At 42.9% G+C, this 25529-nt stretch overlaps 1 protein-coding gene across 20 annotated transcripts in view; it reads left to right on the top strand.

Moving 5' to 3' along the window:
• Window positions 1–25529, top strand: part of DAB1 (DAB adaptor protein 1) — a 956508-nt gene that overhangs the window by 7796 nt on the left and 923183 nt on the right. For all 20 annotated transcript variants that reach the window (XM_055585728.1, XM_055585758.1, XM_055585759.1 and 17 more), the window contains one exon: window positions 2263–2425. The gene's annotated coding sequence lies outside the window, so the exon portion shown is untranslated. The remainder of the gene's footprint in view (window positions 1–2262; window positions 2426–25529) is intronic.

The following is a 25529-nucleotide window of genomic DNA, read 5'->3' on the forward strand; positions in this document are numbered from 1 at the left end:
TATTTAAATAGTGATAATAGGGGCTGATACTTAAGTGCTCAGCACATGCCACACACTGTTTGAAATTCTTGCATCTGCAAACTCAAACCTCATAAATGACTCTTTGAAGTTGGTATTATCAGCATCCCCTTACAAATCCAAATCAGTGCCTGGAGAGATTTGGTAATTTGCTAAACATCACGCAGCTGGTAGGATCAGTACCTAGACTGGAGCTGATGTTCTTTGACTCCAAAGTCTACAAGTATTATGCTCATGGCCTCTTTGCCCTTTACAGCCTTCAGTCCAGCTGTGCTGATAAGACACTTAATAGTGACTGGCATTCAGGACTAAGGGGAAATGATAACAGTACCTATCACCTGTGGAGAGGATTAAGTGAGATATAGAAAGAGTTTAGAACAGTGCCTGATACATAGCATAGCATTTTGGGGCTTCCCTGGTGGCTTAGAGGATAAAGCATCTGCCCACAATGCGGGAGACCTGGGTTCGATCCCTGGGTAGGGAAGATCCCCTGGAGAAGGCAATGGCACCCCACTCCAGTACTCTTGCCTGGAAAATCCCATGGATGGAGGAGCCTGGTAGGCTGCAATCCATGGGGTGGCTAAGAGTTGGGCATGGCTGAGCAACTTCACTTTCACTTTTCACTTTCATGCATTGGAGGAGGAAATGGCAACCCACTCCAGTGTTCTTGCCTGGAGAATCCCAGGGACAGGTAGCCTGGTGGGCTGCTGTCTTTGGGGTCGCACAGAGTCGGACACGACTGAAGCGACTTAGCAGCAGCAGCAGCAGCAGCATACTTCTATTGAGATGGAAAGAATTGGTCTCCCTGATTCCCTAGACACACACTCTCCCTCTGGTTTCCTATCTGTGTGTACCTGTTACAATAAGTACCATAGAAAACACCCCACCTCCTAGAATAAGAGCTAATATTTTTGGTATTGAAGAAATGCCAGGTACCAGGGCTAGAACCCCAGTCCCACCCTTCATAGCCGTGGTCAAGAACAAGATTCTTATGTTCCCTAAGTTTGTTTCCTTATCTATTTAACAACATTAGTAATGGTTCCTATGTCAGTGGGTTACTACTACAAATAAATGGATTATTCTATATAAAGACTAAAACTGGGCTTAAAATGCTACAATTGTTCATTAAATAGTGGCATTATCATTGTCTTGAAAGTGAATGAGTGTTAGTAGCTCAGTTTTGTCCAACTCTTTGCAACCCCATGGACTGTAGCCTGTCAGGCTCCTCTGTCCATAGAATTCTCCAGGCAAGAATACTGGAGTGGGTAGTCACTCCCTTCTCCAGGATATCTTCCCGACCCAGGGATAGAACCTGAGTCTCCTGCACTGCAGACGAATTCTTTACTGTATGAGCCACCATGGAATTGCTATTGTTGTAATTATTATGCCATATATCTTATGTCTCTCCCCCAAAATAGTGTGACCAGCTTTGTTGGGGAGGACATGAGAAAGTTGTGATTTCATATATCGCAGAAGAGAGTGTAAAACTGCATAGTTATTGTAGATGGTAATTTGATAATGTCTACCAAAATTTATAAGCATCTTTTTTTTACCCAGTAATTCTACTTCTAGGCATTTATCCTAGAGAAAAATTCCCAATATTCTAGGCAAATAATTCTAGGCAAATATCCTAGAGATAGATTCCTACAGGTGAGAAATGTAGAATTTGTACCTATTGAATTTTAGCCTGCGTATAACCTAGTCCAAATTTTTAGAATACAGATTGATGAATGCATTATGCTTTGTTTGTACCCATGTACCCACGACATTATCTGGGCGCTTCCCAGGTGGCTCAGCAGTAAAGAATCCATCTGCCAATGCAGGAGATGTGGGTTTGATCCCTGGGTTGGGAAGATGCCCTGGAGAAGGAAATGGCAACCCACTCCAGTATTCTCGCCTGGAAAATCCCAGGGACAGAGGAGCCTGGAGGGCTATAGTCCATGGGGCCACAAAGAGTTGGACAAACTGAGCAACTGAACACAACACAACAACAAGACCACTTGTGTCATGTCTGACACAACATGAGACACAGAGACACCGACAAATGCCCTTTTGTTTAGCCCAGCACAATTCTTATGGATCCCTGTGCCCCCGGCCCACCTACATGTACCACATACACTTCAGATGATGCTTTATTCTGAGCCATTTACTTTAAATGCCATTGTGACCATTAACTCCAAACTCTGTCCTCCTTCCTCCTCACTGGTTTGCTTTCCAAATTGACATATACTTCTTTCATTACAGCGATGTCCTTGGCTTCTCTCCATGACGATTCCTGATTCGTGGCTCTGGCAATCTTGGGAAAACAGTATCCAATTCCTTCCATCCAGATTCTGGGGTCTACATTTCCCTAGCAGCACCCCGACCCAGCCTGGACGCATTGGCCCAGCCTTTTCCTAGGACACGCGTGAGTAAAATACTTGACTCTTCCAGGAAAAGAGTTTAAAGTATCCTCTCCCTGCACTGCACCCTTCATTTTGGAGCAGGATTTTGTTTCTCTTAGATGTTGTTCCAATTCTCTCCCTTTCTGGAACTGACCGACTGTCCTATGGTGAATGCCCTCAGGTTCATTATTTGTTTAATCCCTGACTTATTCAAGGAGCCAGTAGCCAGTCCAATCTGAGGGCTGGAAGGCAGAAGCCTTTGTTCTCCTCCTGTTTGGTTCCATTCAGGGTTACTTGTCTCTGACTCAGACTGGAGACTAAATGAATTAGAATAAAACCAATTTAAGGGAAAAAAAGAAATGTTCACACACATAGAAATAGAGATTCCTGCTATCTTGGCTGTCTAGAAGATCTGCGGGCCTCACCAAGGAATTTAAAAAGTAATGTTTCTTATCATAAGTGACAGAAATATGCTGCTTTCTGCATCAGTAGATATGAAGATTAAAGGGTCTGACCGTATTAAACAATTTTGCACAGCACCAGGCACCCTGGGCTCTGCTCTCTGCCTTATTACCCTTCATCTTGTGGCTATTTCAGGCCCAATTTAAGAATACAATGCAGTCTGGCTTTGGAAATTGACATCCTTTAATTTAAACTGTCTTGCGGGAGAATTAAGAAATTATGGAACAATTATTCGCCTTGAGTTGAAAGCTGGATGGCATCCTGAGATCCTTGTACATCAGCCATTTGAATTGATTAAGTCACATAATTGAATTACACCTTTGCCCCCCATAATATCTTGTGGCAAATATATGTTGGTATTCCGTGTTGGGAAAATGCTTCCATAAAAATAAAATAGGGGTCGGGGTTGAAGATTGACTTGAGTGTCAAAAAAAACCTAGGGGCAGGGTGGGCTGACGTTTTGAAATTTTGTGGGGAAGGTTGATTAGCAGAGCAAGTGTTCCATTTGGAGTTTAATTGGAAGTTCACAGATCAAAACGATATACATGATACACGGAGAAGTATGCTTTCCCCTTTTGTGATGTCCTTCAAACTTCAGCTTAAGAGCATATCACTCATTCTCAAAGCTTTTTTAAACATCTCCCATGAACAAAGATGCTGTGTCTGATATAGCTTCCTTTATCCCCTCTGTTTTCCCATATAACCTTCAATCAAAGCACCTCCCACAATGATGATAAGTCTCTTTTACCCCAGGCCATGCTGGTTGAGCTGGGAACTGTGTCCAGCTCACCTAGCATGGTTGTAGTACTCTATCAGTATCTGTCTACTGAGGCTTTATTTGGAAACCTCCATGGTTTAGTTTCTAAAGTCAATCTTCTTTTGTATGATGGAAATCAGAAGGACATGGAATCTGATAGTAATTTTTTAAAGCATCATTCTTAAGTAGGGGTTTTTGCTAGCATTTCCTCAAGGATTTTTTTTTAGATTTTTATGATGTTTATTAGGCACTGTTTGTTAGGTACTGATTATACACAAAACTAAGGTAGTTGCTGAGGGGGAAAATATCCAAAAATATTTCTTGTTCTTTTGAGGCGCTCAGAGTGCATTTGGGGAGGTCAGTGCAAGAAACAGCCTTGGTGACTGGAAGAATGAGCAGGAGGCTGTTGAATGGTCCAGGACTATGATAGGGGGCAATGGTCAATTCCATTTTATTCACCTCTGAAGTTTGTTCTGCCCTTGGTCTGCCCTGCCCCCTCCCCCCTCCCACATCATTCATTTTGGAACCCAACAGAGAAGAAAACTCTCAGACAAACGGCCTTTGGTCAGGCAGGATGTGTGCTTTTCATTGGAAAAGAACTCCTAGGGAGAAAATTTCTGAAGCACGATTCCCTGGATGGACCCTAGCTTCCGACTTTCCATCCTCCTCTGAATTCTGGGTCTTCATAGTCTTTGTCTATTCCGTGTAGCACACGAACCTCTCTGTCTTTAAAAATGCTTTACCTTTTCTTTACCTTTATCAGAAAACACTCTTGGAGCTTTAAAACCCAACTACAGCTATCCTCCTGAATATATCTGTGTGGAAGGGATTAATCAAGTCTGTCAAACATTGAGCTGTGAAACCTTTAATATTTCTAAAAGGTTTAAAGCCAGTGTATTTATCACATGCATCATTGAGAATAATCTTTCTTTTTGTAAAAAAAAAAAAAAAAAATTAAATGCTCACTGTGGTGATGAGCCCAGTGGGTGACAGGCTCAAGCAGGGGCCTGATGGTGATACTGAAATGGGGTTTCTGGTAAAATCTTTCTCTGACATCACTCCCCTAGAGACCACCCGTTGTCTACCCCACATCTGTGTGGATGAATATTTCATATTGTGGAATTCTAGAATCTTGGTGCTCAAAGGGAGAGAAAAGGAGAGAGGGACTGGTCTTTGTTGAGTGCCTGCTGTGTGCTGGGTGCCCTGTCTGCGCATTAACAGAGTTGTCACGTGGTCACTTTCGCCACAGTTCCTTATAGTGAGTGCTACCAGAGCTGATTTATAGACAAGGAAACGAAGATTCAGAAAGTAAAGCAGTTTTCACAGGATCACACAGATATTCACTTGCACATCTACGACTTGACCCTAAATTAATTAGCCTCTCTAATTCTTTACTCTGTTTATGTGGCAAAAACCTGGCAAACGTGTAACACAAAGTAGGATCTACGAGAGGGTACCCAGAGTTGTTCAGACTGTGACTGTTAAGGTTCCTGTGGGTTTGTAATGAAGAATCTTTGTTCCGCAGACAGAGAGACAGTGTGGATTACTGGGCATGATTCTGAGCATCGGAGGTGTTAGGTTTTAAGATGTTTAATCCAGCAGTGGTGTAGTTTCCTTAGGGAGAGAATCACTCAGGGCTTTTTCTTGAAATAAGTATTGTCAACACTATATTTCACTATTTATTTACAAAATACTTTCACATGCACAGCCCGATTTACTCTATTCTACAGTCTTGTGATATCACATCAGCATTATTGCCATTTTACAGATGGGAGAATTGAGGCCCAAAGGCATGGTAAGTCTTGCCCAGGCCATTCAGCTAGAAGCAACTCATTTGATGCTCCAATTCAGTTCTCATAGTGCTGAAGTGAAAGTCATTCAGTCGTGTCTGTCTCTTTGCAACCCTATGGACTATACAATCCATATAATTCTCCAGGCCAGAATACTGGAGTGGGTAGCCTTTCCCTTCTCCAGGGGATCTTCCCAACTCAGGGATCAAACCCAGGTCTCCTGCATTGTGGGTGGATTCTTTACCAACTGAGCCACCAGGGAAGCCCAAGAATACTGGAGTGGGTAGCCTAGCCCTTCTCTAGTGGATTTTCCTGACCCAGAAATCAAACCAGTGTCTCCTGCACTGCAGGAGGATTCTTTACCAACTGAGCTATCAGGGAAGCCATAGTGCCAAAGCACAATCCTACCACTATACTATACTGTTTTTGTTTTTTTTTTTAAGCATTTGATTATTCCTAAGAATGCAAAAAATACAGTTTTGAAAAGAAAAGCTTGAAAAGACCTTAGAGACCCATCAGCCTTGTTTTCCAGATTTGACAATAGATGCACAGATCCCCAAAATAGTATAAAAGAGGCCCAAACAATGTGTTATGATAACATTGAGGAAAGGTGAGTGTGTTCATATGGCTATGACTAGTATACAACCAGGGAGGGCTGCCTTGAGGTGGTAACCCTTGATAATGTCCTGAAAGAAGGAGAAGGATTTTAATAGAGGTTGAAAATTCAACAAGTGATGCTAAAGCAGAAAAAAGGAATGATTGTGTGGCAAAATGGCAATATGGTGGTCCCATGGGCAGGGGCCCTTCAAAGAAGTTTGAGTTTCTTGTTTCAGTATAATTAATTGTATAACTGTGTTGCCAGACTGCCCCAGTAGCCCCACACACATGTAGCACCTCTGCCAGCCAGGTAGTGTCTTCCTCATGCCTCCATTTCATACCCCAGCTTCACATCACAGCCAGGACCAAGAGAAAGGCCCTGAGGTTGGGATGATTCACAAGTCCAAACTCACTTTGTCGCCTCTCTGTGTTTACCTGTCTGTGTTGTGGTGGGAAGAAAAAAGGATACAAGACTTAGGAAGGAGAGATTTCTGCTCCCAGGTTACTGTGAAGACCACAGCCCATCTCTGGAACTCCTTTGGGTGGGCGAGATGTTTCCCCAGTTTACATTCAGCAAACTGTAATTAGCATCAGCGGGAGAGGAGAAATGACTGTGTTGGGAAATACCACTTTCCTCTGCACAGCAGCCTTTGTTCAGAAGGGCGGTCCTCAGCATCAGGCTTTCTTGTGGGCAGGCAGTGTACAAATGCCCTGAGTAGCTGAATGGGCTTCTTCTGGGGGTGAAGCACTTTTGTAGGGGTCAGAGGCCAGATGAAGAGTCACTTCACTTGGCACAGTACACCTTGTTTACATGTCAGCCACTTGGAATCATAAAGCTCTTGTATGGTTTCTTTCATTCCATAAACACACATAAAACCACATGCAGGTAAGTTTTACCATATGCTGAACACTAGGTTGGATGCTAGGGGCTACAGATCACCCATGCCTTCATATAAAGCATGCTGGTCAGAGGAGGATTTGTGGCTGTATACATAGAACCAGCTGAGGCTTTTTGATTTGGAGATCACGAGTAAATCAGACACTCCCTGTGGATTAGTTAAGATAAGTAATGCTAGCTGTGTTAACCACAATACTTCCCAGCCTAGATAAGCAGAGTTTTGTGTTGCTATCCCTTAAACTCAGTTCCTACTCAAGCACATGCTGCTGCTGCTAAGTCGCTTCAGTCGTGTCCAACTCTGTGCGACCCCATAGACGGCAGCCCACCAGGCTCCCCCGTCCCTGGGATTCTCCAGGCAAGAATGCTGGAGTGGGTTGCCATTTCCTTCTCCAATGCATGAAAGTGAAAAGTGAAAGTGAAGTCACTCAGTTGTGTCTGACTCTTAGCGACCCCATGGACTGCAGCCCTCCAGGCTCCTCCGGACATGGGATTTTCCAGGCAAGAATACTGGAGTGGGGTGCCATTGCCTTATCCGCAAGCAAGTGCAGAGTTACCTAAAAGATTATCCTTTATTACCACTTTGAGGGAAGCTTCCAGGAAAAATGGTCTTCCATTGTAGAATGGAACTGTACTGGTGAGAATGTAATTAATATCAATTGCCTAGAAGGGACTAAAATGACTCCTAGCTTTTGACTTGAGTTCCTCCTCTAATATTCTATCCTAAAAACAGAAATTACAAAGGTACATGAGCAAACAACTTTCTTTCCAATTACTTGTAGTTTTGATAGAGAGCAAACAACCAAAATTTCCAAAAAGGAGGAAAATGGTTCACCGAAGTTTTCACATATAAATAATGTAGTCATTAAATATATTCTAAATAATTTTTTATTGTTCTTAATGGCATGTGAACATGAAGATAAGCTTCAGGACTTAATGTACAACATTATTCCAAATTGTTGCAAACTATCTCTAGATATGTAGATGTTGACCCCGAAAAAGGCTGAAGACAAGGCATTAAGATATTGGGAGTGAATTTCCCTGTGTCATGGGATAAGGAAGACTTTTATTTCACTCTTTATATTTTTTCTTCTAAATCTGATATTATGATTGTGTATCACTTTTATGAACATTAAAAAGTAAATCATTAAAAAATTAAACTGAAAAGAGGAATGGCTTTGGATCAGGACTGACTCATATACGGGAGAATTATCTCAAGTGTCTCAGGAGGGAAGAGGCTGAGAGCATGCGCAAGGCAAGTCCTAGCACTGTGTCAAATCCAGAGAGCCAGAAGACATCATGAAGATCAGGATTTCTACAAACTAGGTGGACCACAACTGGGCTAGAGAGCATAAACCTCAACTCTAACTTATATTCAAAATGGGAAAACTGCACTGATTTAAAAATTTAGAATTAGGGCAGTGAGTTCAAGTCCTGGCTCTCTTGCTTACTAGCTGTGTGGCTTTTGGCATGCATCTTAACCACTCTGAACCTCATTTTTATTTATTTATTTTTTTTTATTTTATTTTTAAACTTTACACTCATTTTTAGAATGGAAATAATACTATATATTTTTTAACAGTATTGCTGAACAGTTACTGTGACCATATTTTGAAATATTATATACAACAAATATTATATATATATACATACACACACACACACACACATGCCAGGTAGGGCTTAGGGTCAAAATAAGAGGTGCTTTAACAGTTGGACCTATAAACACATTCCTTTGAATAACTAGAAAACAAGATAAGGATGGAATATGGTACAGTGTCACTGACAGTATTGATCAACACCTTTTATTAGCTGTGATGTTTTCCACATCTGGGGAAACAGAAGAGACAGAATCCAGCCTGGTTCACAGAAACTTGGGGTAGATTATCTGAAATACCATGGAAGCTAAAGCCTGGCACCTCCCACCAAGTTCAAAGACATGCTTTGAGATAAAGCCCCTTCCTCACTGAAGCTTTTCATAATCCTCTCCAGCCCTTGTTCCCTACCACCATCCCTACTTCCACAGAACCATTACCAGGACAATCTGGAGCCCAAGTCTGGTGGAGTCTCTGCTGCTATGACCCTTATCTGAAATTTGGGGATATTCATGCTGGGAAGTCTCCCCTGTTTTTTCTCTGCATGTACAGCTTGGCATCCAGAAAATCATGGCCCACTACATTGCCATCCTGCATCTCAGCTAGAGGAGAAGTGAGGTGTCCTGAATGAAACGATATAAGACATTATCAGTGCTCGCCAGATGATTCTGGTAAGGGGGCACTCAGGCTGTGATACTGCGCCATCCTACAGAACCAAAGGAGACGATAGTCAACATGGGAAGCTCTGACTTCACCTTCATCTTAGTTCAAGCTGGTGCTACAAAAGAACTGTAGATCAGGTGGCTCAAACAACAAATATTTCTTCCTCACAGTTCTGCAGGCTGGGAAGTCTGCCGAAGATCAATGTGCCAGCAGATCCAGTGTCTGAGGGCCCGTTTCTTGGTTGGCAAGTGGCAGCTCTTTCCTTGCATCCTCCCCTGGCAGAGAGAGGAAGCCAGCTGTCCTGGCTCTCCTTTTAAGGGCTCTCATCCCATTCATGAGGACTCCTTCCTCATGACCTAATTACCTCCCAAAGGCCTCCCCTCCTAAACCCGTCACTTTGGGAATTAGGATTTCAACATGATCAATTCTGGGTTGACACAAGCATGCAGTCCACATCAGCATCTCTGCTGCTTAACCTACAGGTCCTGAATCATTTTCCCAATTCTGTCTGAAAAGTGCGAGTGTTAGTTGTTCAGTCGTATCCAACTCTTTGCGACCTCATGGACTGTAGCCCACCAGGTTCCTCTGTCCATGGACTTCTTCAGGCAAGAACACTGGAGTCTAAGTGGATCATTGCATCCAGCTTCTCAAGTGATGGAGACACCTATGTGCCAGATACTGTTCCCAGGCATTTGTCACATGTGGTACCTCTGGCTCTGTCATTGCATTGTGCTTCCTCCAGGAGGAAGAGTTTTGTTTTAATCCTCTACTGACTGCTTTTCCTCCCTCCTTGGCACATCTTCATTTATATGGTTACTATACTGAGCAAAGATGGGATGGGAATTTCTGAGATGTATTATTTTCCTTGAATAGTTGAAGAGGACCTGTTTGCTGATTACCTTAGAATGTCTTTGAAAGTCAGCCTAAAGGTCTTTCCTCTGTCCATGGAATTGTCCAGGCTAGAATACTGGAGTGGGTAGCCATTCCCTTCTCCAAGGGATCTTCCTGACCTGGGGATTGAACCTGGATCTCCTGCATTGCAGGCAGATTCTTTACCAAATGAGTCACCAGGGAAGCCGCTAAAGGTCTTCAGCTTAATTTAAATGGTGCTCAGTGACTTCTAAGAGAAAAGAGCATGAAAGGAAATTGTGCTGTTTGCAGATTAGTGATTCCCCCAAATTCTAGACTTGTCTCTGATTTATCCTGCCAAGAAGCCTGTTGCTGATTATGCTGGGTGCCCCATAAATTAATGAGGGCTGGACTTAAAGGTGACAACAATCACTGAGTCTTTGGAGCAGAAAATGCAACACTAATACATATGTTTCAGAAATGTCCTTTTGTCTATATGTTTGGAGAAGAAAGTGCTGATGAGGATCAATTTCATATTGACTTTAAATTTTTCAATTGACCCAGAGCCCTTTTTATTAAGTAATGTGCACAAAAACATTTCATCCCAGGCCAACTTGATGGCTTGGAGAATTCCCTTCAGAATATGGCAACCTGGAGAGAATTAGAAAAGCAATTCAGTCATTTACTCTTTTATTCATCCTTTAATGAGTATTTATTGAGCACTTGCTACATGCTCGATTCTAGAAACTTCACTAGACTGTGAGCAAGACCCAATCTGCCTTCAAGGAATCTAAAATCTAATGAACTCAACAGACACATCGATAAACACACCTGGAAGAGTGTTTGTGTTTTGTTAGATGTAAGTGCAGGGTATGTAGAAGTAATGAGGAAGGAATCGGAGGCATCCTGTGTACATGATGAGTATTTAACTCTTTTTGACTGAATGAATGAATGAGTGAAGGAATGAGTGAGTGAAGGAATGAGTGAATAAATGAGTGAGTGAGTGAGTTAGTGAATGAAACAGCCCTCTTGAGCAAACTCTGGGAGATAATGGAGGACAGAGGAACCTGGCGTGCTACAGTTCATGGGATTGCAAAGAGTCAGGCATGACTTAGTGACTGAACAAGAAATGGAAAAGGGTGTAAAGGGCCTTTGTGAAAGTGAAAGTGATGTCGCTCAGTTGTGTCTGACTCTTTGCGACCCCATGGACTGTAGCCTACCAGGCCCCTCCGTCCATGGGATTTTTCAAGCAAGAGTACTGGAGTGGGTTGCCATTTCATTCTCTAGGGGATCTTCCCAACATAGGGATCGAACTCGGGTCTCCCACATTGCAGGCAGATGCTTTACCATCTGAGCCACCAGGGAAGCCCAAAGGACCTTTAGGGCCGAGGAAACAGTATGTGCCAAGACAGGGAGGTGTGATGTTTTAAACATAGTCCAGGTGTGAGGGAAAGCAGAGGTGGTTTCCAGGGCATCAAGAACAAGACATAAGGACCTTGGGTCCTGAGCTGCCACCTATGCAGATAGATATCCTCATAGAAGGCAGAGTGGACCCAAGGGGCCTTGCCCCACTTTACAGGACAGGTCTCACCACACAATGAAGTCCTCATCCTGCTACATTATCTTCTGTGTTTAGAGAGGTGATCATACATCAAAGCAGTAGTTGCCCATGAGCTCCCTGGGACACTTACCTGAAGTAGCATAGCCCAGTAGTTCCAAAGTGCCTGTTCTGAGATTCAGTTTCAAATTCCAGTCCTGCCATCTTGCACTGAGAATATATTCCTGTTTGCTGCAAAGCCAGCTTTTATTTTCTGCCCTGACTGAATGTTGGGCAAAACAGTGTGAAATCTCCCTCTGTTCACTGCCTTTCTTAATTTTCTCAGCTAGTCTTTCCCACATTCTTAGTTACTTTCTTTCTGTTCATTGCTGTTGCCACTTTGTTTTCTTTTGTTTTGATCTTGTTTGGATCGTCAAGTCAGTCTGGGGAATCTAAAGCATCACTCTTGTGAGCATGTACCTCTGGGACATGGTCCCTGGGTTTTGACTCACAGGTTAGAAATTCTGTTGCATTCCCCCGAACTTGACTCAATGGCTGCAGTGGCTGGGCTGATTTACGGCCATTTCTTCCCATGTTTGATCTTAGCAAACAGACAGCTGTGATAGAGCGGCTTCATTCTACTCACCTGCTGGCATCTTCATGTTTGGTCTAATAGCTTGTTAACTGTTCTGAGGACAGGCACTGCCCTTCCTGGCTACCATGGAGAGTGGTCTCTATGGTAACCACATCACATCAGGGACCACGCTCATTCTTCAAGGCTTTCCTTCTCCATTTTTCTCTGGTGGCTTCTGGGTAACCTGTAATGGTTAGAGCCCTGCCTCACCCTGCCAGGAAGCCACTGCTGATTTAAAGCCTCTCAAAGGAACTTAACAAGACACACTGCTTTCCATTGGCCTTGTTGCTTATTCTGTGTCACACTTGGTCCAGGCCTGCAGGGAGCTGTCATCTCTCCTTTATCATCTCTCTTTTTGGCATTCCCCAGGTATTGTTCACACACTCTCTCAGAAAGCTTTGACATGGTTTCTCCCAGATCTCTCTGCTCATTAGTATCTTGCAACAATTCTTTCTGAATCCTGGCGTTCAGTATGTTCTTTTTTCTCTCATTTCTTTTTATTTATAGTCTTTTAGTCATCTTTTCAGAAATGACTCCCAAGCTGTCTGGTCTTCATCTGTACCAAAGAGATTTATGTCAAAGAGACTTCATGTAGACTGTTCAGTTATAATATCTGAAGAAAGAACTGATTTGTATGTAATAGGACTCTGGAGTGTTTGTTCTGCTGATTGCATTCAGGTCTCACCAGTGATACAATTAGTAATTGTTAATATTTATTTAGAGCTTATTATATTGCCCAGCATTGTGGTAGTGAGTACCTATATCTTCACAATAATCCCATAACTTAAGTACTCTTGTTGTCCCCATTTTATAGATGAGGAAACAGAGACCCAGAAAGTTAAGGAACATGCCCTAGGGCTCCCAGCTCTTAAATGGCAGAACTAGCACTTGAACTCTGGCCCTAGAATCCATGTTCTTCACTACCACACTGTACACTGGTGGGCAGTGACCACTGATCTCTGTACATGTGTTTCTCAAATACTCCATTTCTGCTAAGCTAAGTTGTACTCATCAACCATGCCAAGATTGTGTCACCTGCTTTGTGAAACCACCCACTTTCCTCCATAGTCATGATATATGTTTATTTAATCATTTCCGTTCAGTCGCTCAGTCATGTCCAACTCTTTGCAACCCCATGGACTGCAGCATGCCAGGCCTCCCTGTCCATCACCAACTCTCTGAGCTTGCTCAAATTCCTGTCCATCCAGTTGGTGATGCCATCCAACCATCTCATCCTCTGTCATCCCCTTCTCATCCCACCTTCAATCTTTTCCAGCATCAGGATCTTTTCAAATGAGTCAGTTCTTCGCATCAGGTGGCCAAAGTATTAGAGTTTCAGCTTCAGCATCAGTCCTTCCAATGAATATTCAGGACTGATTTCCTTTACGATTGACTGGCTGGATCTCCTTGCAGTCCAAGGGACTGTAGAGAGTCTTCTCCAACAGTTCCAAAACACTGTTCCAAAGCATCAATTCTTCAGCACTCAGATTTCTTTATAGTCCAACTCTCACACCCATACATGACTATTGGAAAAACCATCTCTTAAAGAATTTTCCATAGTTTGTTGTGAATTTAATCATTTCATAAATATCAAATATAGTGATTATAGTTCATTCATTCATCCATTCAACAAGAGTTTGTCAAATGCCTACCACATTACTGTGCTAAATGCTATGGCTGCAATGGTGAACAAAGAGCAAGCAGACCATGCTCTCATCCTACTTATTTTTGGAAAAAGGAAAATAAGGCAGAAGACAGGCAGACAGATAAAAAGAAATAGGGACAGTCAGCAATAGCTTATACATATATATATCTATAACTATATCCATGTATCTATATTTCTATGCCTCTTTATTGATGAATCAGTCTATTTATATTAGAGGTTTTTTCTTATCAATTTCTCCTGCCTCTTTATGTGGTAAAACTCACCACCTTAGCTTCACATCTAAAAGCCTCCATAATCTGGCCTTAGATACCTTTCTAGGCTTATATCTTACCAGCTCTTGCTTCCTGGTTTTTCAAATACCCACTCCAGCCCCATCTCCCAGAAAATATTTCCTCATTGGAAACTATCCAAACATAATCACTGAGCTTTAGCTCAGTCTTTTTTCCTCTGCCTCAAGTTCCCTTTTTACATTTCCTATCTCACATTTCTCCTTGAAAGTGAAAAGTGTTAGTTATGTCTGGCTCTTTGAGATCCCATGGACTGTGCTGGGCTCCTCTGTTCATGGAATTCTCCAGGTAAGAATATTGGAGTGGGTAGCCATTCCTTTCTCTATGGGATTTTCCTGAGCCAGGGATTGAACCTGGGTCTCCTGCATTGCAGGCAGATTCTTTACCATCTGAGCCACCAGGGAATTTCTTTCTAAACACCAAGTTCCAACACCCCTCCTCTGAGGAGCTGCCACGATCATCTCCTCACCCACACTCCCACTAGCAAGGAATCGGTCTGCACATCCTCCATGCTCCGGCAACACTGGACACACCCCTCTGTGACAGCCTATGACTCCATGCCCAGCTGTCCATGTGTGTGTTTATTCTCCTGACTAGGACTGCTGGCCCCTTGACTATGAGAAACAGGCCTTATTTATCACTGCATTTGAAGAACCTTGCCCAGTGCCTAGTAGATACTAGACTTCTATTATTATTAAACTATTATTAATAACAATAACTTTGAAAGCATTTAATTGCCATCTGTATCTGACATTCTGTTAAGCATTTCACTTGTTTTATTACATTTTTCCATCATAAGACTCATAATGTAGATGATGATAAAAAAAAACTCCGGTTTACAGATGAGAGATTAAGACTCACAGGACTCAGAGAGTGCGTGGTACCTGCCTCAGGTCATGCACTCCAAAGCATCAAAGCCTGGCAAGACCCCACGCGGACTTTCTGTAAGGGACATGATGGTGGAGTCTGCTTGCACCCTGCTCACCATTCTTACCCCAGCACCGAGCACAGTCACCTTGAAGGCACTTGATCAAATCCTATAGACTGGATGAATGGATGTTCTGTATCCACTGCCTTTTGATGTTGGTGGAATGAACAGTGAATGTACATCTTGAGTCTGGAGTAACAAAGAAATAAAGAAATGCTTTTACTCCTGTAGGTAGTCTTAAACACACACACATAAGTGGAAAAGAAAACCAGAAAAGGATTCTATAAAATTAGGATATTCTGATAAGATGACCACTGGCTGCAAGCTGTATGTTTTTATTTTTTATAGCGGTTGCCTCTGAGTTTAGATGAAGTTGATGGCAGATCCAGAACAGTCTTTTAGATGTTTGTGGGCCAGAAGGGTCAGACTTTGGAGTCAATACAGCCTGTTTGAATCCTGTCCTTGCCTTGACCTCTGTGTGACTTTGGGCCAGACAGTTAACCCCTCTGAAGTTCAACATAGTGATTATTGTGTGAGTTCTAGAATCAGATAGCCTGATTCTAAGCTTACTAACTGTGGGATCTTGGGAAAGATACTTCCCTGTGCCCCAGTTTTCCTATCTGTAAGATAGGTACAATAATAACATTTTTCTCATAAAGTTGATATGAGAACTAAACAAATCGGTTTATCCGAAGCATTTAAAATAGTACCTGACACCCAGAAAACTATATTTAGCTCTTAGATAATTGCATCTATTTTAGGGGTGTGTAGTGAGAATTAAATGGTTAATATACTCATGAAGCATTATTACTCATAAAGCCTGGGCTCAGAACTAGCACCATATCACTTCCACCCTATACTTTTGGTTAAAGTTGTAGGATAAGACCAGACTGAGGGTTGTGGAGGGGATGAAGTATGGGTCTAAATGCAGGAGGAGTGGCCCATCAGGGGCCACAGAGGAGTATACTGTCACGGTGTTAATAGAAGAGGTGATATGGCTTTAGATCTGGGTTGGTGTCAGTGGGTATTAAAGCAGCAGAATAGATATCAGTAATTTCACCCTTTGACACTCATCTGTTATGCTCTCAGAAGAGCCCTCAGGCCCTTCCCTCAAAACCTGTTTCTCATTTTCTACAACATTCTCACCAAGTGTTAATATATGCTTCATACAAGAAATCAGAAGGACATTTGAGAGATGGAATTGTTTCTAGAAACAAGTGCCCTGGCAACAAATAAAGGGAAAATGACAAAATACAAAACATGAAAAACTATAATAAAATGAAAAAAAAATATCCTACAATGAAGGGCAAATGAGGGCATTTAAAGCACAGACTGGCATACAGACAAGCGTGTGTATTTTGCACATGTCTTCAGACGCTAGGTTGCTACTACAGACCCTAACCTTTCCAATCCCTCCATCATTGATGAGGAAGGGGTCGATTGCTGATGCTCCTCCAGGGAGGCAGGGGGCATCTCATTCACAATGGAATCCCCATGACTGGCCCTAAATGGGTGGTTTGTAAGTATTTGTTAATGGTATTGTCAGCCATTTATGTGAATGGTATGCTATTTGCAGGTGCTATGTTAAATGTTTTCCAAATGCCATTGTGATTCCACTTTAACTCTGCAAATCCTTTTCACTGATGTCAACCTTTTTTTTAAATCTTCATTAGGATCATTTTTTTTTTGACATGGACCATTTTTAGTGTGTTTATTGAATTTGTTACAATATTATTTCAGCTGAAAGTGTTTGTTTCTTTGACTGCGAGGCATGTGGGATCTTAGCTCCCTGACCAGGGATCAAACCCGTAGCCTCTGCCCTGGAAGGTGACGTCTTAACCACTGGACCACCAGGGAAGGCCCTAGGGTTACTTTTTTATAATTGAGAAGATTGAGACTTGGGGAGATGGGTGTTTGCTGACTTGGCAAAGTTGGAAATATAAACTATTATGGTTCTGTCTCCTAATCCATGTTGTTTCCTTTCACAGATTATAAGGAGCTCCATCCAAATCATTTGTTCATGACCACATTTACTGAATCCATCCTAAGTGCCTAAGAGTCCTGGACCCAGAGGTTTTGATCTGACCCTGTGCTGTGCATTTTTGATATGAATAATATAAATTCATCTTAATAGTTGCCACATGAAGTAGGAACGTTGCTAGTGTTGCTAGTGAGAAAACTGCACTCAGAGAGGTTAAGTGAATTTCCCAAGGTCCTGTGGTTGGAAGGGGCTGAAGCTGAGATCCCATGGTCTTTCCATCATATCATGATGCTTCTTCCATCTCCCTCCTGCAAGATGGCCTTTCACCTGTACCCCAGTCATCTTCCCATTATGCTGAACCCAGAGCCCTTTCCATACCTGAATGCAGAGCCAAATTGAGGCTGAAGCATTCACAGGCAGGATCGGAGTTTTCTATGACAAATCCCTAGACATATACACTTGTTGCTTGTTGTTCTTTCGCTAAGTCGTGTCCAACTCTTGGCAACCCCACGGACTGCAACACCCCAGGCTCTTCTGTCTTTTGCTGTCTCCCAGAGTTTGCTCAAATGCATGTCCATTGAGTGGGTGATGCTATCTATCTCATCCTCTGTCACCCCCTTCTCCTCTGGCCCTCAATCTTTCCCAGCATTAGGGTCTTTTCCAATGAGTTGGCTCTTCGAATCAGGTGGCCAAAGTATTGGAGCTTCAGCATCAGTCCTTCCAATGAATGTTCAGGTTTGATTTCCTTTAGGATTGACTGGTTTGATCTTGCAGTCCAAGGGACTCTCAAGAGTCCTCTTCAGTACTGCAATTAAAAAGCATCAATTCTTCAGCCCTCAAGTCTTCTTCATGCTACCATCCTCTCCTGCCCCTCTTTTTCTTTTGCCTTCAATCTTTCCCAGTATCAGGGTCTCTTCCAATGAGTCAGCTCTTTGCATCAGGTGGCCAAAGCATTGGAGCTTCAGCTTCAGCTTTAGCATCGGTTCTTTCAATGAACATTCAGGGTTGATTTCCCTTAGTATTGACTAGAGGAGGGAATGACAAACCACTCCTGTATTCTTGCCATGAGAACCCCATGGACAGTATGAAAAGACATATACATAGGTAGGGGCTAATATTTACTGAGCACCATCTGTATGCATCTGGCATTGGGCATGCCATTTACATACAGTGTTGCACTTCAACTTTATGTCAGACTTACAAGGTTAATACTAATGCCCCATTTTACAGAGGAGGAAACAGGCTAAGAAAGGAGAAGTACCTTTCCCAAAGTCATTCCCCAACTCCACAGCACTATTTACTCTCCAAGGTGCCTCAGAGAGGGTTTGAGTTATACAGAACATTGTCTAGGAAAACTTTATGAAAAAGATAAAGCCTGAGCTGCACCTTGGAAAACACATCATGCAGCTAAGATAAGTCTGCTGAGGGCCAATGAGCCTGTTAGTACAGTTATGATTAGGTTTCCATGTGCTTCTCAAATAAGATGTGTAAATATAATCAAAAAGATTTCTCTGCAGCACAGAGCTCCAGCAGATTCCACCCAGCATCCTAGTTCTGAAGAAAGATAATAAATTAGCTCTAATTAGCTTTCCCTCACATTGAAGCCAGTTTCTCCTATTGCCACTTTGCAAATAGGAGAGAGGGGAGCTCTACCAGGATTCTGCTAAGGAAGGTGGTCTGCAAGGGGCTGGTGGTCACAGGTCTGGCATGTGACTTTTGGTTCTATATCACCTTGTGATGCTGTGCACAAACTATTTGTCCTCCCAGCCTTGGTTTTGCCCTCTTATAGAAGGAGGAGCTCAGACTAAAATCTTTCTTTTCTTACACAGTAAAAGTCCACGAATTTTTCTTTCTGGAGGATTTCCTAGCTTGAAGCATTCACTTCATTTGTGCATGTAGAGTTACCGAATATCCATTGTTTATCAGAAATTGACCTAGATACTGGGTAAGGAATCCACCTGAAATGCAAGAGATGCAGGCATATGCCAGTTTGATCCCCAGGTCGGGAAGATCCCCTGGAGAACAGCATGACACTCACTCCAGCATTCTTGCCTGGAGAAACCCCATGGACAGAGGAATCTGGCAGGCTACAGTCCATGGGGTCACAAAGAGTTGGACACAACTGAAGTGACAGCACACACATACGACCTAGTTACTAGGGATATAAAGATGAGTGAAAACTGGCCCCTGTCTTTAAGGAATTTTCATTCTGGTAGGGAGAATAATAATATCCATTACTTATCCTACATGCCAGGGTCTTGGCCATGCCCAGCAAATATGTTATCTCGTTTAATCCCTGCAAGAGACCTTTGAGATGGTACTTTTATCCATCTTTTAGAGATGGAGAAATAGTCTCAGAGATATTGTCACTTTTCCACAGTTTCATTGCCAGTATGAATGGAATTCTAATTTCAGTTCAGAGACTGATCTCTTAACCACTAAATTAGATTATCTCTTCCAGAAAGTGTTAGAAGCCATTAAAGTATGGACCTAATAGAAGCAGAAGACATTAAGAAGGGGCGGCAAGAATACACAGAAGAACTATACAAAAAAGATCTTCATGACCCAGATAACCATGATGGTGTGATCACTCACCTAGAGCCAGACATCCTGGAATGTGAAGTCAAGTGGGCCTTAGGAAGCATCACTACAAACAAAGCTAGTGGAGGTTATGGAATTCCAGTTGAGCTATTTCAAATCCTGAAAGATGATGCTGTGAAAGTGCTGCACTCAATATGCCAGCAAATTTAGAAAACTCAGCAGTGGCCAAAGGACTGGAAAGGGTCAGTTTTCATTCCAATCCCAAAGAAAGGCAATGCCAGAGAATGCTCAAATTACTGCACAATTGCACTCCTTTCACATGCTCACAAAGTAACGCTCAAAATTCTCCAAGCTAGGCTTCAACAGTATGTGAACCAAGAACTTCCAGACGTTCAATTTGGATTTAGAAAAGGCAGAGGTTAAATTGCCAACATCTGTTGGATCATTGAAAAAGCATGAGAGTTCCAGAAAAACATCTACTTCTGCTTTATTGACTATGCCAAAATCTTCAAATATGTGGATCACAACAAACTGTGGAAAATTCTTAAAGAGATGGGAATACCAGCCAACCTAACCTGCCTTCTGAGAAATCTGTTTGCAGGTTAAGAAGCAACAGTTAGAACTGGATATGGACCAACAGACTAGTTCCAAATAGGGAAAGGAGTATGTCAAGGCTGTTTATTGTCAGCCTGTTTATTTAACTTATATGCAGAGTATATCATGCAAAATGCCAGACTGGATGAAGCACAAGCTGAAATCAAGATTGCCAGGAGAAATATCAATAACCTCAGATATGCAAATGACAGCACCCTTGTGGCAGAAAGTGAAGAAGAACTAAAGAACCTCTTGATGAAAGTGAAAGAGGAGAGTGAAAATGTTGGCTTAAGACTCAGCATTCAGAAAACTAAGATCATGGCATCCGGTCCCATCACTTCATGTCAAATAGATGGGGAAACAATGGAAACAGTGACAGACTTTATTTTCTTGGTCTTCAAAATCACTGTAGATTGTGACTGCAGCCATGAAATTAAAAGACCCTTGCTCCTTGGAAAGAAACCTATGACCAACCTAGACAGCATGTTAAAAAGCAGAGACATTACTTTGCCAAGAAAGGTCTGTCTAGTCAAAGCTATGGTTTTTCCAGTAGTCAATGTATGGATGTATGAGTTGGACTATAAAGAAAGCTGAGCATTGAAGACTTGATCCTTTTGAACTTCGGTCTTGGAGAAGACTCTTGAGAGTCCCTTGGACTGTAAGGAGATTCAACCAGTCCATCCTAAAGGAAATCAGTCCTGATTAGTCATTGGAAAGACTGATGCTGAAGCTGAAACTCCAATACTTTGGCCACCTGATGAGAAGAACTGACTCATTGGAAAAGATCCTGATGCTGGGAAAGATTGAAGGCAGGAGGAGAAGGGGATGACAAAGGATGAGATGGTTGGATGCAATCACTGACTTGATGGACATGGGTTTGGGTGGACTCCAGGAGTTGGTGATGGACAGGAAGGCCTGGCGTGCTGCAGTCCATGGGGTCGCAAAGAGTCAGACATGACTGAGACACTGAACTGAACTGATTCCTAACATGCCAGGGACTTGGCCATGCCTAGCAAATATGTTATCTCATTTAATCCCTGCAAGAGACCTTTGAGATAGCATTGTTATCTCTCTTTTAGAGATGGAGAAATAGTCTTAGAGATATTGTCACTTTTCTACAGTTTCATTGCCAGGATGAAAGGAATTCTAATTTCAGTTCAGAGCCTGATCTCTTAAACACTAGATTAGATCATCTCTTCCAGAAAATGTTAGAAGTGATTAAAGTAGCAGATAGCTGATCATAGGGAAGCCATGGGATGGTGGGGTCCATCCCACATGGGTGATCAAGAATAACTTTAGTTAGGATAGTGTCTGAATGGAATCTTAAATGAAAGATAAGTTTTTAATTGCTCAAGACGGAAGAGGAAAAAGATTTTAGGTGGAAGATACAGGACGAGAGGAAAGAAAGGCAAACAGTGATTGTGGATGAGGAAGAGAATGCTGTGTGAAAGGGAGCCTAGTGGATGGTAAGACTGGGTTCTGTGCTGCGTTCCTTCAATGACAAATTGTTACTGAGTGCCTGCTACCTCTGAAATCACATTATGAACACTAACTCCCAGGTTCTCAACCAAGGGCAGCTTTGTCCCCTGGTGACATTTGGCAATATCTGGAGTCAGTGCTGGTTGTGATAACTGGGGTAGTACTATTGGCATCTAGTGAGTAGAAGCATGGAGAAGGCGATGGCAGCCCACTCCAGTACTCTTGCCTGGAAAATTCCATGGATGGAGGAGCCTGGTAGGCTGCAGTCCATGGGGTTGCGAAGAGTCAGACACGACCGAGCGACTTCACTTTGACTTTTCACTTTCATGCATTGGAGAAGGAAATGGCAACCCACTCACTCCAGTGTTCTTGCCTGGAGAATCCCAGGGACGGGGGAGCCTGGTGGGCTGCCGTCTCTGGGGTTGCATAGAGTCGGACACAACTGAAGCAACTTAGCAGCAGCAGAGTAGAAGCCAGGGATGTTGCACGATGCCCTACCATGCATAGGGCAGCTGCCCACACAAATAATTATCAGCCCTTTTATTTTATTTTTTTTTTCAGCCCTTTTAAAATGTCAGTAGCTCAAGTGGAATGACAAGCTGGGGCCACCCCATGAAGAACCGGGCAGGCCAGGCTGAAGAATTTACCCATGCCTTTTTCAGATCAGGTGGCCTCATGTAGCCAAACTTAATAGCAGAAATGACAACAGTAAACTCTTTCCATTGCAAATAATCTCCCAGCACAAAAGACATCATTCCAGTTGCCTCAGCTATTTTATTACAGGCCTGGGATAACCTGGAAATGCAATTCTACCACCTCTGGTTCTGAACCACTCAGAGCTTATGAGAATATATGGTCCCACCCTCCCCCGCCCCCCACATATACACACACACACACACACACAGACACACACACACAGGAATGGCTTCTTCCTTCTTAATCAAATTAAGTAAACCGTGTCTCCTCAGAAACTCTGCACAGCTGAGGAATTTATTACAAATGACTCAATCTCATGGTTCTCCTATGGAAAGGAAATGGACTAAACCCCGTCTAACCTTCTTCACCCTGAGCATTTTGAAATACTAGACCAGAGCCTGTTTATTAAGTTAAGCAGTATTTACTGGATCTAACTTGTGAGTGTCAATATGGCGGAACTTAATGGCCTTGTAAAATGAAAGCCTACTTTTCATGATTATCTCGAGTATCCAGTGCTATTTTGCTTTTCTGCTACTGGTCAGGAGGAAACAGGAATTCAGCTGTGGCTTTGAGGAAGCTTCAGATGTCAGTCTAGGAAAGATAAGATACCTGTGAGACACTTTGAGGTGGGCATCTCAGAAACAGCACAGGCTCTACAAACTGGCATGCCCATTTGAACACCAGTTTTGCTTTTCACTGTGCAACTACGGACACCTCTCTTAACCTCTCTGAACTTTGCTCTCTTTACCAAGAAAAATGGACAGCCAGAATTGTTATTAGGTTAATTGTGGTGAGGAAATGGGCATAAAGCACCCAGAGAGAACGCTCAGTATAAAAAAAAAAATGATGATGTCATACTATTTTCCCACTCAGAAAATGGGATTCTTCCTACAGATCTATCTGCAGGAACCTGGAGTCTGGCAAACACACACACACACACACACACACACACACACACACACACACACAATGAGGATCTGCTAATGAGATTTAGTTACTTTACTTGTCAAGGGCAGGAAAGAGGGGAGATTTCTTGTGGACTAGAGGCTTCTTAGCAATTCATACAGTTCAGACCAAGTCTCTGGGTCCAGGCAGAGGCTGGCAGGTAAGCTCTCTGGAAGGTCAGAGAGAATAAGAAAGAAAATCAATTAAAAGAGGCTTTCAGGGAATGAAGGGTGGCAAACGCCCAGGGTTAGTCCCGATGGGAGATGTGTATTTCCATAACAGGCGAGGCCTTCCCTTTAACCCACTTGCACCGTGAGTTGGAGTTTTCCGGGGTAAAGTCCATTACAGGCAATGGGTGTGCCGCGTGTGATTAATGACCCTGGTTACGGGCCGGTTAGCAACAGAGAGCTCCATCCATCTCACTTCATGGAAGCATCACACACCATTTATTGTCTGCAGCCAGGATGTGTTCCTTTGCAATTAGGTAAATGCCTTCTTTTGGAATAGCCGTGATAATTCCTCTGTTACTGACCGCATGCCTCTGTCCTGCACCCATTGGGAAGGGAAAGCAAGCCAAAGGGAGTCAGAGATGGTGACCATGTCAGGTGCTATTTCATGGCCTCGAATAAATATGGTCCAGGATGTTTTGCCTTCTCTTAGCTACCTCCTTTCAAAGGAATGTTCACTCCTGGGAAACCGCAAATATCATGGCTTTAAAATCCCCTCAAAGGAAAGAAGGAAGGGCATGGCATGTTAAATGGGTCCTGCATTCACTTTCTGTTGTCAAAAGGAACCCCCACAACTAATTGTTTTTAATAGCAACCATCATTTCTGGGGGCTTCCTCTGTGTCAGGCACCGTGCTCCCCTCATAAGAGCTCCACCAGGCATATCCCATTATTGTCACCAGCTTATAATCAGGAAAACTGAGGTGTAGAAATGAGAGGAAGATTTCTCCGGGTTGGGCCCCTAAGAAATAACTGAGCCAGGCCCCACCAGCTCACTCCAAAGCTGTGGGCTTCACCACTCAGCCATGCTATAATTCTGACTCATCCATAGAACATGGGCCAAAACAGTAAGAGGGACGAGCCACAGATTCTTGTTTCTTTGAGGTTTCCCACCATGTACAAGGGAAAGGAGAGCGTTACTTTATTTCACAGTTGTTTCTGGGATTCCTACTATGGCCAGGCACTGGGTAAGTTCTGAAAATAGTGAATAAGAACAACGGTGATGGAGCTCAACCCCATGGCAGTAACAACAACGGCAACCACTAGTTATGGTTTATTATACACCTTGGGCTGCACTAAGTATTTTATCTACCTCATCTCATCTCATTTCACCATCATCAATGAAGGATGCATTATAATTATCCCTATATTTCAAATGAGGAGATGGTGGCAAAGAAAGTTATGAACAGTCTGGCCAAGAGTTAAGGCCACCAGTGGGTCATAGACAGATGCTTTAAATCCACAGTCTGATTCTAACTGTGCTTTCAGAAACTGAATAAGTCATTGCAACTGTGTTGAGATGTCCTGAGAGCATGGCGGGGAACAGATAGTGGGGTAGGGAGGTGATGAGTCCTTAGAACAGGAGGAACTAGCCTAGTCTGGGGGTAAGAGGAGAAAGCCAAAAGCAAAAGAGAGTGAAAGGAAATTCCATGAAAAAAATAGGACTGACGAAAAGAGGAGGAAGAGAAAAGAGTGTCATGCCCAGTGAGCCTTGAAGGGCATGAAATTTTATAGGCCTAGACAGACCACTGACACTGGAGCATTGAGACCAGAGGGAATGGCCTGGTATAAAGTGGGGTATGTAGGTCAGGAGGCAACTTAAATAGATCTAGTAGGCTAGTGTTATTCTAGTGTTGAAGATTTTTGAATTTCATTAGAGCTTAAGCCAAAGTGGAAGACATTGTGTGAGAGTGTCTAGTAAGCCACCACTGTGTGGTCCTTACTCCAAAATATGGGCTTGGCCCTGTGGGAAGCTGTCTAAACAGGGACTCCCTTTTCTGAGAGCATGGCGGGGAACAGATAGTGCTCTTGAAGTGTTCTTGAATGCTTGTTGTGTGTTCTTGAAGAAAACACTTTCTTGTTTTCAAGATATGAGCACGTGATTATTGCTTGGCAAGGAATGTAAATGGAAGTGATGTATATTGCACCCAGACTGGGGGTTTGAAGAAGCAGGTATGCCTTCTCTGATTTCTTTTGATGTCTCTGCTTCCTCAAAGAAGGTAACC

Source organism: Bubalus kerabau, chromosome 6, assembly GCF_029407905.1.
Source record: "Bubalus kerabau isolate K-KA32 ecotype Philippines breed swamp buffalo chromosome 6, PCC_UOA_SB_1v2, whole genome shotgun sequence".
Lineage (NCBI taxonomy): Eukaryota > Metazoa > Chordata > Mammalia > Artiodactyla > Bovidae > Bubalus > Bubalus kerabau.